The sequence below is a fragment of the Monopterus albus genome, unplaced genomic scaffold, assembly GCF_001952655.1.
Source record: "Monopterus albus unplaced genomic scaffold, M_albus_1.0 scaffold6.1, whole genome shotgun sequence".
In the NCBI taxonomy this organism is placed as follows: Eukaryota; Metazoa; Chordata; class Actinopteri; order Synbranchiformes; family Synbranchidae; genus Monopterus; species Monopterus albus.
In genome coordinates, this window is record NW_018127886.1 from 5,231,842 (window position 1) to 5,244,668 (window position 12,827).

Sequence of the window (12,827 nt, forward strand, 5' to 3'; positions counted from 1 at the left end):
TGACTGTTCTTGAATGGCCCCGCCAGAGCCCTGACTTAAACCCAATTGAGCATCTCTGGAGAGACCTGAAAATGGCTGTCCACCAACGTTTACCATCCAACCTGACAGAACTGGAGAGGATCTGCAAGGAGGAATGGCAGAGGATCCCCAAATGCAGGTGTGAAAAACTTGTTGCATCATTCCCAAAAAGACTCATGGCTGTATTAGCTCAAAAGGGGGCTTCTACTAAATACTGAGCAAAGGGTCTGAATACTTATGACCATGGGATATTTCAGTTTTTCTTTTTTAATAAATCTGCAAAAATGTCAAACATTCTGTGTTATTCTGTCAATATGGGGTGCTGTGTGTACATTAATGAGGGAAAAAAATGAACTTAAATGATTTTAGCATATGGCTGCAATATAACAAAGAGTGAAAAATTTAAGGGGGTCTGAATACTTTCCATACCCACTGTAAATTCAGACTGATATCATTATTAGCTTGGCAGTTATTCAAGAAAGGCACTGGGAATGAGTGATTAGTAAATGCCACAAACAGCTAAATAAATGTCCCATGCATACCTTAATAACAACCTGTACTTACAGTCCTTCATAAATGCACAAAATTCACACCCTTTGGCTGCATTTAATTCCACTTAGAGTCTACTTTAACATGCCTCCTGCTCCACTTATTAGGTCCACTCATCTTCACTCCAAGTGCTCAGCTGCACACTTTTGCCACAAGGGGGCTTTCACATGCAGTCAACAGCCTTTCCAAAAGTGACAATGGTGAAAAGTTATTGTACAAAAATTCCTTAAGCCAGATGACAGTCTGGATCAGCACTAAAATATAATATATTATTTCATGGGCCATAATCTACCTCTCCAAAAAATATCTAATCAAAATCCATTCATTACTTTTTGAGTTATGATGTGAACAAACACCAGTAAAACCATTCTGCCCTTGGTGGAGGTAATAATGTAAACACACAGGGGGGATTCTTTGTTCAAATAGCCACAGAGACACCACTGTCAATCCAGTCTGAGTGTTTATAAAAAATTTTTAAAAACTAGCTTTAATTGCAGCATACGTGGTTGTTCAACTTGTACACTTGTATAGAAAAATACTTGCATTGACAGATTTTTTTTGGCCAGACATGGGGCCAGAAAAAACAAGCTGTGAACACAACACTCACACTACCACCTTCTAAGTTAAAATGGTGAACTCGTTTTCCTCAAAAACTGCTTAGTTACAACATGTTCCTTCTAGATCAGCATGATAAGAAGCTTCACCATAAATGTCCAACCCTCCAGCTCTTCACCAACCCTTGTCACTATTGTTGAGCCACTTTTCCCATCCCATCAAATTCACCCGACTCGCTTTTGGTACCAGGTGCTTGTTTTTCCACTGCAGATGGACCCCTCTCAGTTTAGGTGGTTATCATAGTGACACGGCATTACACTGCCATGACGCTGTCAGCAAACAACACAGTAACAATGGAGGACATCGAAGGTATGCTGTTCTTGTTCTCGGTATGTGGCTGTTTTTAGTTAGTGCAGTGACTATAGTAAAGTAGCAATTAGCGTTAAATAATGCTGCTTTTAAAAACGGCGCTTTCTTTGTTCCAGGACACCTCACAAGTTGATGATGGGACTTCTCTGGCCAATCACTAGTCTGCGGGGTTTACACATCACCATTTGGCATCACGTCTGTTCGCTTGGAACCTTTACGGAGGAGATACCAAAAATAGTACCAGGTACCAACCCCAACATTTGACTGATGGAAAAACAAATAAGACAAGGCAAGCCGAGATGAGCCAGTCTCAGACAATGGAAAAGGGGCTTTGCTCTCCTCGCTGTTTATTTTTATTGATCAGTGAGGAGCCAACACTGAATGAATACAACAGGAAACATGTGCATACACAGAGGGGTGTGATGTTTAAAAAAATAAAAAAATAAAAAAAATCTATCGAAATTCTGATCAGCAGTCTCACAGTCACAGATCAGATATAAATCAAATCTAGGGCCACATAAGGAAGAGGCCCAGATGAGTCACTTGAAAGTAATTTTAACAAAAAGAAAAATTTCAGGTTTGGGCCACTTCAGTGTGTGATGTGAATGTAGCTTTAGAAGTGTGTTTCTGGCCACTTGATACATGCTCCACTATGTTCACCAACTACTCACTAACTTGGTCTGTGCACTGTTTGATGGTGGACAAGTAGTGTACAGTGCTTTTTAGAGCTTAATTTGCTAAAAACAACTGCCAGGTGGGCTGAAAATGACATTATGCGTGTGTGACAATTTGTACTATAACCAACTGGAGAAGTGGACCCAAATGCAGAGAACAAGTCTGAGGTCAGAGGGATTCTGGCAGACAATCCAAACACAGAAAGAGTCCAGGGGAAAGAAGAGGCAAAAACCAATTGACAAACATGTAAGTGGCTCAAATGCTATGACTGGGAAAGCACACAAGACAATCTGGCTGAGAATGGGGGGGAATCAACCTGGTATATACAGTACACACACCGTAAACCCTGAGGTTGTGACAGTGAAGATGAACCAAGCGAATTTGCAGACCAGACAACTGAAACAATTTGCTGAAAGTCACTATAAAGCCATGTAGAGCGGAGAGAACTATGGAGTCATGATAATTTTGTATGGGTAATCACTTTTATGTTAGTGATCTGGGAACATTAGAAACATGGTCTATAGCCACTTGAAGATTTAAAACCACATTCAAGTGATAGAAGAAAGACTGGTTTGGGACTCATAGGTGAACTGGTGAGCTCGAACCCTCATAAAAAATTTTTAAGGAGGCGGAAAAAACTAGAAAATATAATGCAATCAATTGCATCAGTCACATAATAAATGATTTCTGTGAAGTTTTGTCAACTTTTTTAGTTTATAGATTCCAGTTTTGGTGATGTTATACTGCACTTCACCATGCAAACTGCCATAAAGTTGAATCATCTGTTTGACAGTCTCAACAACATTTTCAAAAGCATACAAGTAGGCTGTTCTTTCCAAACCACTCCGTACAGGATGCTTGGTGTCTAGAACAACCTCTTTTGGCTCCCTGTTCCCTTTAAACCAAATTAGAAGTGTTACTGTTTATTAGTTTTATGAAGTCTAATTACAGGCTTTAAATTAGTGTGCTCAACACAAATTCAAAAGTGTGAGTTCCACCCAGAAAGAGCTGGCAGTCTGCTTGTGCCAGGGATGTAGCCAAGATTTCAAAAATACCAAGCCCCCCCGAGGTTCAAATACTTTTTCAAAGCTTTTCCAACACTGCTAGTAGTTTCTTATAAGAAAATACAGATTTCAATTTATTTAATCAATTAATTTATTCATTCACTTTTGTTGGCATGAAGATACTTAAAGCACAAGTATTGGAATTAGCCTTTAAATCTCACTAAATGTTTAACTTACATTGTAGAATGTAGCCCCCACCCCCACTGGTCCACATTTGGCATAAACATGCACCAGTATTTATCATATCTATCAATATGCACCCTGTAATCCATTTAGAATGAAAGGGAGACATGACTCATTTACACCTCCTTGGATGACAGTCACAACATATAAGAGTACAGATGGTAAAGCGCCATCTAAAAATGAGACATCTGTAAGCTTGTATTTTTATGCAGCAAATCACTTGACTCTGCATTTAATTTTTATCACATTAAGCTTTGTTTCAAATACACAGTATGACGTCTCTTTGGTTGAAAAATATAGATGATAAATCTAAGATCTAGGCTAAGCTGGGTCTGACCATCAAAAGGGACATATCTTCAAATCAAATTAATATGCTTTGCTGCCATGAGAAGCATTTCCTCTTCAAGTGTTACAAAAACACTGCAGGCATCAATAAGATAAGCCGTGGTTAGCCTGTCAGTTATTTAAAATGTTTTAAGACAAGTCACAGATAAGCAAAATTCAGTGGGACACACACACACAAATGTACTGTGCCCATAGGCACAAATACACACAGCCATTTTTATCACAGTCTTTTCAAACAAGACCATCAGCCTCGCTGCGCTAGTCTGTCTCTGGAGATGACCTGTTCTGTGCTCTATATCAGAGTCAGTCCAGATATGCTGCAATCATTACTGAGTAATCACAGCAGTCCTCATGTAAGCTTAGATCAGCTGTAAGACTGCACTCACTGAAGTGGAAAGCAGAATCAAACTGATGAACATCAACTCTTCCCCATCAAAAGAACGCAAATTAGAGACGGCACCCCCCCCAAAACACTCATCAGCTGTACCGGAGCTTCTCTGATAAATTACCAGATAGTAATGGATGTAATGGCGATCATCTAGGGCAGAATGTCCATGATGCATCATTCATTGCAGCATGTCTGTTCTCATTTGTCTTTATACCATCTCTCAAACAGAGTCTGTCAATTTAGAGGCCCCAAAAATTGATGTCTTCAGGCACGCTTCACTTGCCTACAGGCCCATCTTTTATCAGCAGGTGGGCAGAAGAAATCTGTCAAATATAGCACCTCAAAACAGCAGAGCAGGGGAAATACTAGGCTGACAGCTTGCAGATTCCTCTCACTCCTCAAACACTATTTGTTGTCATGAATTAACAGCATCAAGTATTTCCCTTCCCCCAGAGTATATTGGAGCAAATATGTCTGGTGCAGAGTGCGAGAGCAAAACAGCGATGAAAGCAGGGGTCATCAACTCCTCCTCTGGCCACAGTATCAAAGCTTTGCAAGAAAAGTGGATGGACCTTAGCAATTATTTCACAAAAAGAAGACACTCAGAAAAATTTCAGGGTCCAGATTTGTGAAAACAATCAAGACCATTTTGCCATTGGACAAAATAATGCTGTAATGAGTCATTTTAAAACTCCACAAATCCTTATTCTAGCTAAATTTAGGCAGTGTTAGAACACCAGCATTATTTCTTAAACAATAGCTTTATATAGCTGCAGAATTATAGCTCTCATCAGCACAACAGTGTTGCGTCCCCCTCACTGTGAATGTTGATGATTGCTCTTTTTTGTAGCTTTTACATCAAAGTGCAGCATTTAACTCTGCTGATCGGACCGGAAGCTACAGCAAAGGGGAATATGCAGTTCATTTTTGACAAATCCTGTGGATCTGCTGTCGGAAGAAAACCCACCATCTTCCCAAGCATTTCTCACACACACATTTCCCATTACTTGTTTCCACTTGGCCACCTTATTTGCAAATGCAATATGCGATCGATTGTAGCAGCAAGTGTTCAGAAGTGAGGAGGATGCATGGTTTTTGTATTTAACCATCTGAAGCTTTAATGAAGACTGATTTTGTTCATCTTAGACCGAGTTATTATTATCCAGCAATGGTCTGATCATTTAATGTTATGGCCTCATTTACACAGTTAGGATGTGGAATATAGTCTAATAAGATGAATACTCTGAAAGTTGATTTTAACAGAGGGTATATGTAAAAATGATTCTTTGCCCTTATGCAAATATTTTTTGCTTGCCTTCTGGACACAGAACAACACAATAGTCATAGTAGCAGTAGTAAAATAGGCAGCAGTTTTGTATAATGTGCTGCAGAGAGAAGCGCACTAGAGTATGTAGATAATATGCTTACTGATCTCCAGGCAATGTTCTTCCTTTGCCAGAATATCTTTTGTGACTATATCATTTACCAAAACGAACAAAGGATGTCCTAGTCTGTGGTCCTGTTAATTAGGTTATTCATTAATTTGGAAACTTGAAGGGATATTATTTTGACTCAAACAATGATAGTTTGCTCCAACCTCCAATCTGTCTGTTTCAAGATGTTTTAAGTGATACTGTAATTCTAACTGACCATAATCTAGGTACCTTTTTCCAGGAAGTAAACTGGACAGATTGGCGGTCCCAGTGTTTATTTGGTGGTTTTCGGAGGTTAATCCCTTTCCATGGTGCCTTTCGCTAGCACAAACAGCAGTCTCACTGTTTATTATTTGATATCATCACTGCAGAGGGACTCATAGTCTGGGAAGACAACACTCCGGTATCTAACAACACTACGATTATGAAGAATAGCCCACAGTATTCTTTCAAGTAAATGTTCAAAATAATCATCAATCTGTGTGGTTTTCATGACCTCTTATTGAAATGACACCCCTGTTAATGCTATGGCCATGAGAAAATAAATGTCTGTTGTCTAGACATCAGTGTTTTTTCCCCCCATTTGTGTCTGAAAACCTCACTGAGCTACAAGTGAAACACAGTATTCATAAGCACGGAGCAATGTCTGGTTTCCAGGTTGCATTACTAACATTAGAGGTAGGCTTACTAAATGTAATTTAAAACTGTTTCAAGCATATTTTGCTTTCATCTGTGGGGAGTCCCAGTGGAGCACTGTAGCCCACAAATGCAGTCTGGCACAGTTTGTGCATCAGATGCCCTTCCTAAGGCAATCCTACAGGAAAATTTTGAATCACCAATTAACCTAGCCTGCATGTTAGGTTAATGTGGAAGGAAGCTGTAGCACCCACAGAACACCCACGCAGGCATGGGAAGAACACGCAGAGTCCACACAGAAAGGCCCCGACTTAGACTTAGTCACTTGCTGTGAGGTGACAGTGCTAACTTCTGCAGCACTGTGCTGCCCTTGCGCATTCTGGAGTAAAACACAAGTAATTTAATTTGGCCTTTTGCTGCAATAAAAGTAAAACAAAAGCAAAGCCACTATGAGTTATGTGATCAAGGACAAGTTTTAATAAAATTCTGACAGCTCCTCAACTGAGAATCCCCTTTGTCTGCACACTGGAATCACAGACTAGGAAGTTTACCAATTTAGATGTAAATCAACTTTTCCTATACTACCACAGAGAGATTGACATTTGTGGTACTAAGTGACACCCAGAGGATGAATCCTAATAACATTGGTGACCCCAATCCCAGCTACTGACACTCCCATTCCCCTTTGGTGCAACATATGAACACACTAAACTAAGCTGATGAACATGGTAAATATTAGACCTGCTAAACATCAGCAATGTCACAGTGAGTATTAGCATGGTGGTATTAGCATTTAGCACAAAACATCACCGTTCCTAAATACAGCCTCACAGAGCTGCTAGTATGGCAGCCTCAATCATATTAATCTTCTACTTTTTCTATACCATTAAAAATTACCAGCATTTCAATTTTCGAATACAGCAAGGTACATGTACAATATAATGAACCAAGACTATAATGGTTACCAAGGCCAACTGCATGAATATCTATGATTCTCATGTTAATAATGTGCATCCAGACATGTCTACAGCAGATATGCATTACATGCTATATGCTAAAATACTGTATCTACACTGACAAAGCCATCCGCTGCAATAGTCAATTACTGAGCCTCATCATTTCATCATGCACCTCCCTCTGCAACTTGGCTTTATAATCAGCGCTTCCTTCTGTCAACATACACAGGCAGTCCATCTCTGCTGGGCTGAGGTTCGCTCTGTGCAACCAGGTACAGGACAGTGGGAGGTGGGGAAGAGGGAATGGCAAGATGCCCTCGTTCATGGGAAGCCACATATACACATTCTCCAAATCACTGGCACTCAGTAGTCTTGGAAACAGATTGTATTGCACAACTGTTAAGTTTGCTGCAAATCATGTCACATCACAACCAAGATAGATGATACGGCCTCCGAACAAAAGAGGCTGGAAGCTCATCCTCCCCAAAAGAAACCAAGTCCAGAGGGAGTTGTGCTACCTGTATAAGCACTTTCTCATGGGTCTGCACAAAAGAAGGAGGAGTTACAGGGGTTAGTACAGCTTCTACTCTTCAACATCTAAAGTACTAAGCTCCCATTTTTTGAGCTGATAATGAATGACAGATTGTGTGACTGCAAACCTATCTCTGCCTACTTCATTATCACTTAGCATCAAAGAGGGTTACAAATATGCATAACAAAATTATTACAACAGGCCGGTGGGTCATTGTAAAGTTAATTCTCAGTGATTAAAATAAACCAGGCAGTAAAATCTCTCAAAATGAGTTGCCAAAGTGCATCACTTGATTTATGAGATGAATATCTTAAATATTAATCAGTTTACAAGAGTGAAAAGAGCCAGCCTCTTCCACCATACACCACAAAGTAATCTTTCATCCATTTAATCATGGGTCATGTCAGGCCATTTAACAAGACATGGAAATATTACATTAAAGGTCAAAATCTACCAGGATTCCTAGGATGTGAGTGGCATACTCATATCATTAACCTGTTCAGGTTTTTCTATCAAAGAACATGATTATTCTAAGAACCATGGCTGTATAGATTATTGTGTGAATGATATGCTGACATACTGTAGACACACTCACTGACAATCATACTGCAGGACTTCACATGCACAGTGAGACAGAGCAAAGGCTACTACAGATGATGCACATCAATGTTTTGTATGCAAAATAGTGCAGTTTAATACAACATCACACAATCTGCTCCACCCTCCCCTTCCTACTTGACACAACCTTGATAGAAACTGAAACACTATGAGTTTCTCACTGTTACTACTTTCTGCAAAGCAGTATCACTCATTGCATGCTGTTCTTGAGTGCACCTCCTGTGTATTTAAGCAGGCTGGGAAAAAAAAAACATCATGACTTCACCTGGACAGAGTGAGTCAGAGGAAATTATGGGACGTACCTTAAGTATATTTACATTGTTTCTTTTCAGAAGTTATGAAAGTAACACATTTAAATAAAAAATTTAGAAATACTATCAAATTCAATTTATCCATGAGCAGTAACCTGAAAACTATCACACTGCTTCCATTCATACACTGAATTGCATTTCTGCACTCCTTTAATTGCAGAGTCAAATAGAAAAACAACATATATTCACTCTTCACGACAATAACAGGAAAATGACATACATCATGCTCATGTGCCTCTAGCACAGTTCACTTTGTTTCTATTTGATCAAAGACAAGTGTCGCCGCTAACGATAATTAACACATACATCAGGCGTGCCAGTTAAAATGCAGTTACTATGGGAACCCTAGCCCAACATTGTCTGTCAAGCCTATCGAAATAAAATAACAAAAAAGAAGAAGAAAAAAGAGAGAGAAAGCAGCCTTTAGGCATTATTTTGCTAGCTAACAGATACACACTGATGAGATGGGAGAAGAGGTGAACCATCACATGGTACTGTACTGAAGAAGGTGACAGCTCTTGTAGAGGCAGGCACAGTGAAGTGACATGGTGGAGGAGACAGTGGTGATAGAAGGGTGGATGGCTATTAAGTGGGAAGTCAGAACTAAAATGGTTTGCTATAAACACTAAAGGTCAGTGAAACAAGACGTAGCTCTGATCCAGTATGTGCGTCACTGTAGGATTAGGGTCTTCCGCCTTTGGGCAAGATATTGTTTCCAAATCTGCTCTAACTATTTTTACTAACTGTCTCATCTGATCAAAACTCAAAGTGTCTTTTTACTGGTATGTTGAAAATCAATTATGAGAATGCAACATTTACAGCACAAACATTTTGATTACTATACGGAGAACTTCCAACATCATTACAATTTACTTTTTGTATTTATTTATTTTTTTACAATGGGAGTTTATGGAAGAAGAGTTCAAACCGGGGTCAAACTTTCTTCTTCAGCTACTTCAACATACACTACTTAGAACAAGAAACTTAATTCAAAATAAAAATCACATTTTAAGCTTTTAAATTACATTTCATTCTCATTTCTTAATACGTTTACAGCTCCTCAGTCTCTTAGCCACCAACAAACACCAATTTCCTGCAGAAATTGTGGTATATCAGGTTTTAAACTGACAAAATAGTCAGTTTCCCAATTATGGTTGCATTGGACTTGTGGTTTGCCATTTAATGATGCCAAGAGAATGGAGCTGTGTCAAACTGTGTTAGCAGTCATAACCCTAATATGATGTTAAGGAGGGACAGCTTTGCTCAGTTCGTGTATCCTACACCACATTATTTGTAATGAAAATACAAAAAGTGGCAGTTTATTAAAGGCTGTTATCTTTGAAATGATGTGAGTTTATCTTGTGGAGAATTCAACTTTGGCTGTGACAGACCGCAGGTACTTCTGTGAGCTATTAATCGAGTACAGGATGACTTCAAATTGGACGCAAGGGAAAACTGTAACAGAGCACTACCTTAAATGTGCACGCACACTTAATTTATGTACAAAAACACACACAGTGCATCCTGTGGCTGTAGAACCCAGGACCTAACTTTTACCTTTATGAACACTATCTGCTATATAACTTTGCTAGCACCTCCCTGATTTACCCTAACTGAAGAGTTCACCTGAATGACTGTTGCATCTTACCTGTCAGACAAGAGGAAACTGCTCTGTGAGAAATGTAGCATGCAATTCTGGCATTGTATTACCTGCAGTGAGACTCTGAACTACCTTCAAACAAACAGACATTCAATAATTTTTCCTATAAGTGCTTAATACAACATAAGTCCACATAAAGAGGCTTTGTCTTTTAATGTGAACAAGCAGTAACAGAGGAGCACCACGCTACTTTAAGATGCACCATCGTAATGCACACTAGGGATGCTGAAAGTGGAGCAGGTGAAAGAAAGGGAAATGAGACGGGAGCATGCATGGATGGACAGACAGATGGATTTTAGATCTAATTTGCCCCCTCCCTGACTTCACCTCTAGAGATTCAGTCATGGAGTTACAGTACTGAGCCAGAGACACAAGGGCTGATTGATAATGGTCACTTTTCAACTCTGACTTGTCTGGAGGTGTTGAACTAAAGCTTTCTGAATCATGCAGTTATGTAGTTCTTTTTGTCATATTGCTGATCTTTTATTATAGTAGCTCCGTTTCTTATTTCTGTCCCCCAAAAAAAGCTTTATAGGTCTATATTTCTTGCAGATTGTGGTGCATGTTCTATCAAAATATAATCTGACATTATTTGTGTTAACAGTTTGCAGAGACAAATATCTAAATGTAATTTAAAATGGCTTATTTTAGGAATGGAACAGAGGATCCTGTTGCATGTTGATGTTCAAAGTTATGTTTTATGAGCAGTGATTTTCCTATAGGCTATTGTCTAATTGCCCTTAAAAAAAGCCTATTCCAAGTACAAAAAAAACTGATAAATTGTCTTAGGGTCATTTTAGCCCCTTTCTTTAGCATCTTTACTGAGATAAATGTGCAGGTTCTTTTTAAATGAACTGTTCTACGTTAAGTTTAAGGGCATTTCCTATTTAATAGCCCTCTTTATCCCTGTGCAATTCACACATTTGGGAGACCTTTAGAGTGCCAAGGAGCCCGTGCCTGCCCCCTCTGCCACACCCGCGACAATACACTCCGTTTTCAATTAGCTCATTATTTCTAGCCTATAGCTCCACACTGAAAAATCACAACCCCTACACACACCGACATGTCCAAGAATAGGTCTGAGCAATTGTACGTTTGTGTACAGTAACAGATCTGATCAGGTGATTCGGTAAAACGATAACACAGGCGCGCACCTGCTGACTGTTTCTGCCTACTGGGCCTTGATTTGCATGGAATAAAGGGTGCCCTGATTCCGTGCAGCTTATTAAACCAGCCTGCTGCCCACAATGGTCGAATTAAAGCTCTGTGGCAACACCCTCTCCATCCATCCATGACACTTGAGGCGCACGGCGCTGTCTTTGTGGAGCATGCAGAGTACGGTTTTGAGACAAGCTTCTCACCGGTATGAATACGCGTCCCATTCTTTATCCACAATGTCATTTCGTTCCAACCGGCAAATTCAGAATGCACCTGTTCCGCTGTCATCCGCACCCTATTTAACAAACAAATGAAATGCTTAGCCTACCTGTCCTCTCAGGTCCGGGTGTCAGGCTTCAATCCAGAATGTGATCATTGAGATTGCTAGAAACTGAAAGACGGCCGGACGCCGCCACCGCCAAGGAGCGTCTTTTACTCAGCCACGCGAAACGCAGCCCTGCAGGCTGGGACAGCAGATCAGCACAAGCCGGGAAGGATGGCTTATGGTCTGGACTCAGGAAGGGCTTGGAGAGTAGAGGGGCGTTTTCACAGTGTAAGCAAGGGAACTCCTTACGTCCTGCGTGATATGAAAGGACCTCCGTTTCTGACACGCAGTCTGTCTTACCACTGGGTTTACTGACTTTCGAGTCACCTTTTTCCCACCATAAAGCACAACGCTGAAGGCTTTTGGCATCGGGCCAGAAAGAAGGTGCCCAAACGCACACAATCCAATCTAGTTTCTTTGTGAGCTAAACCAATATAAACCCACTTTCCTGTTGGGTTTACTTTGATTTATTTCATACAGAATATGATGATTTGGGCTATCGTCTTTCTAAAGACTTCTTATTATTCTTAGTTACCAATTTGATGTCTAATTTGGTGTCTCTTCCAATTTAAGAAGGCTACCCCACCTCCTTCAGCTGAAGAGAGGAGGTCACCTGCTGATTTGCTGCTCAGAGGTTTGAATCCATAATCCTACTTGTGTCAGAACGCACATATCTGTCAGTTAATAAAAGTTGAAATGCAAAATGCATTTAGCATAATTAACTGTAAATAACTGCCCTTGGCTTTACATGAAAGTCTGAAAGTTTTTGACATAAAGATACATCTAAGCCTACGAGGCCAATAAGATTAAATTTACGACTTAACTTTTCTCTTGTTTTGAACTAACTGAGAAAAAGATGTTTTAAATGTGCAATTTGTGATAAATATACAATTTTTATGTGCTAGAAAAGCACTCCTGAAGCCAACTTATATCTGATCATGCATCCAACAAGCTTTAACCCCTGACATGTTTTGCTGTAATGTAAAAGCCAATCTTTGACTCACAGCATTAAGTAAAATGGTCCTACTGTTTCCTGCATGGCATGCAGTACA

At 39.8% G+C, this 12,827-nt stretch overlaps 1 protein-coding gene across 6 annotated transcripts in view; it reads right to left on the bottom strand.

The window, feature by feature from the left end:
- The window catches only part of LOC109971903 (band 4.1-like protein 1), a 39,133-nt gene extending 26,824 nt beyond the window's left edge, over window positions 1-12,309 (bottom strand). For 2 of the 6 annotated variants that reach the window (XM_020620504.1, XM_020620483.1), the window contains exon 1: window positions 11,779-12,308. The gene's annotated coding sequence lies outside the window, so the exon portion shown is untranslated. Of the gene's footprint in view, window positions 1-11,778 lie in introns of all 6 variants that reach the window. The other 4 variants (XM_020620513.1, XM_020620496.1, XM_020620477.1 and 1 more) reach the window with 3 other exon arrangements.
- Between the last annotated feature and the right edge of the window lie 518 nt (window positions 12,310-12,827).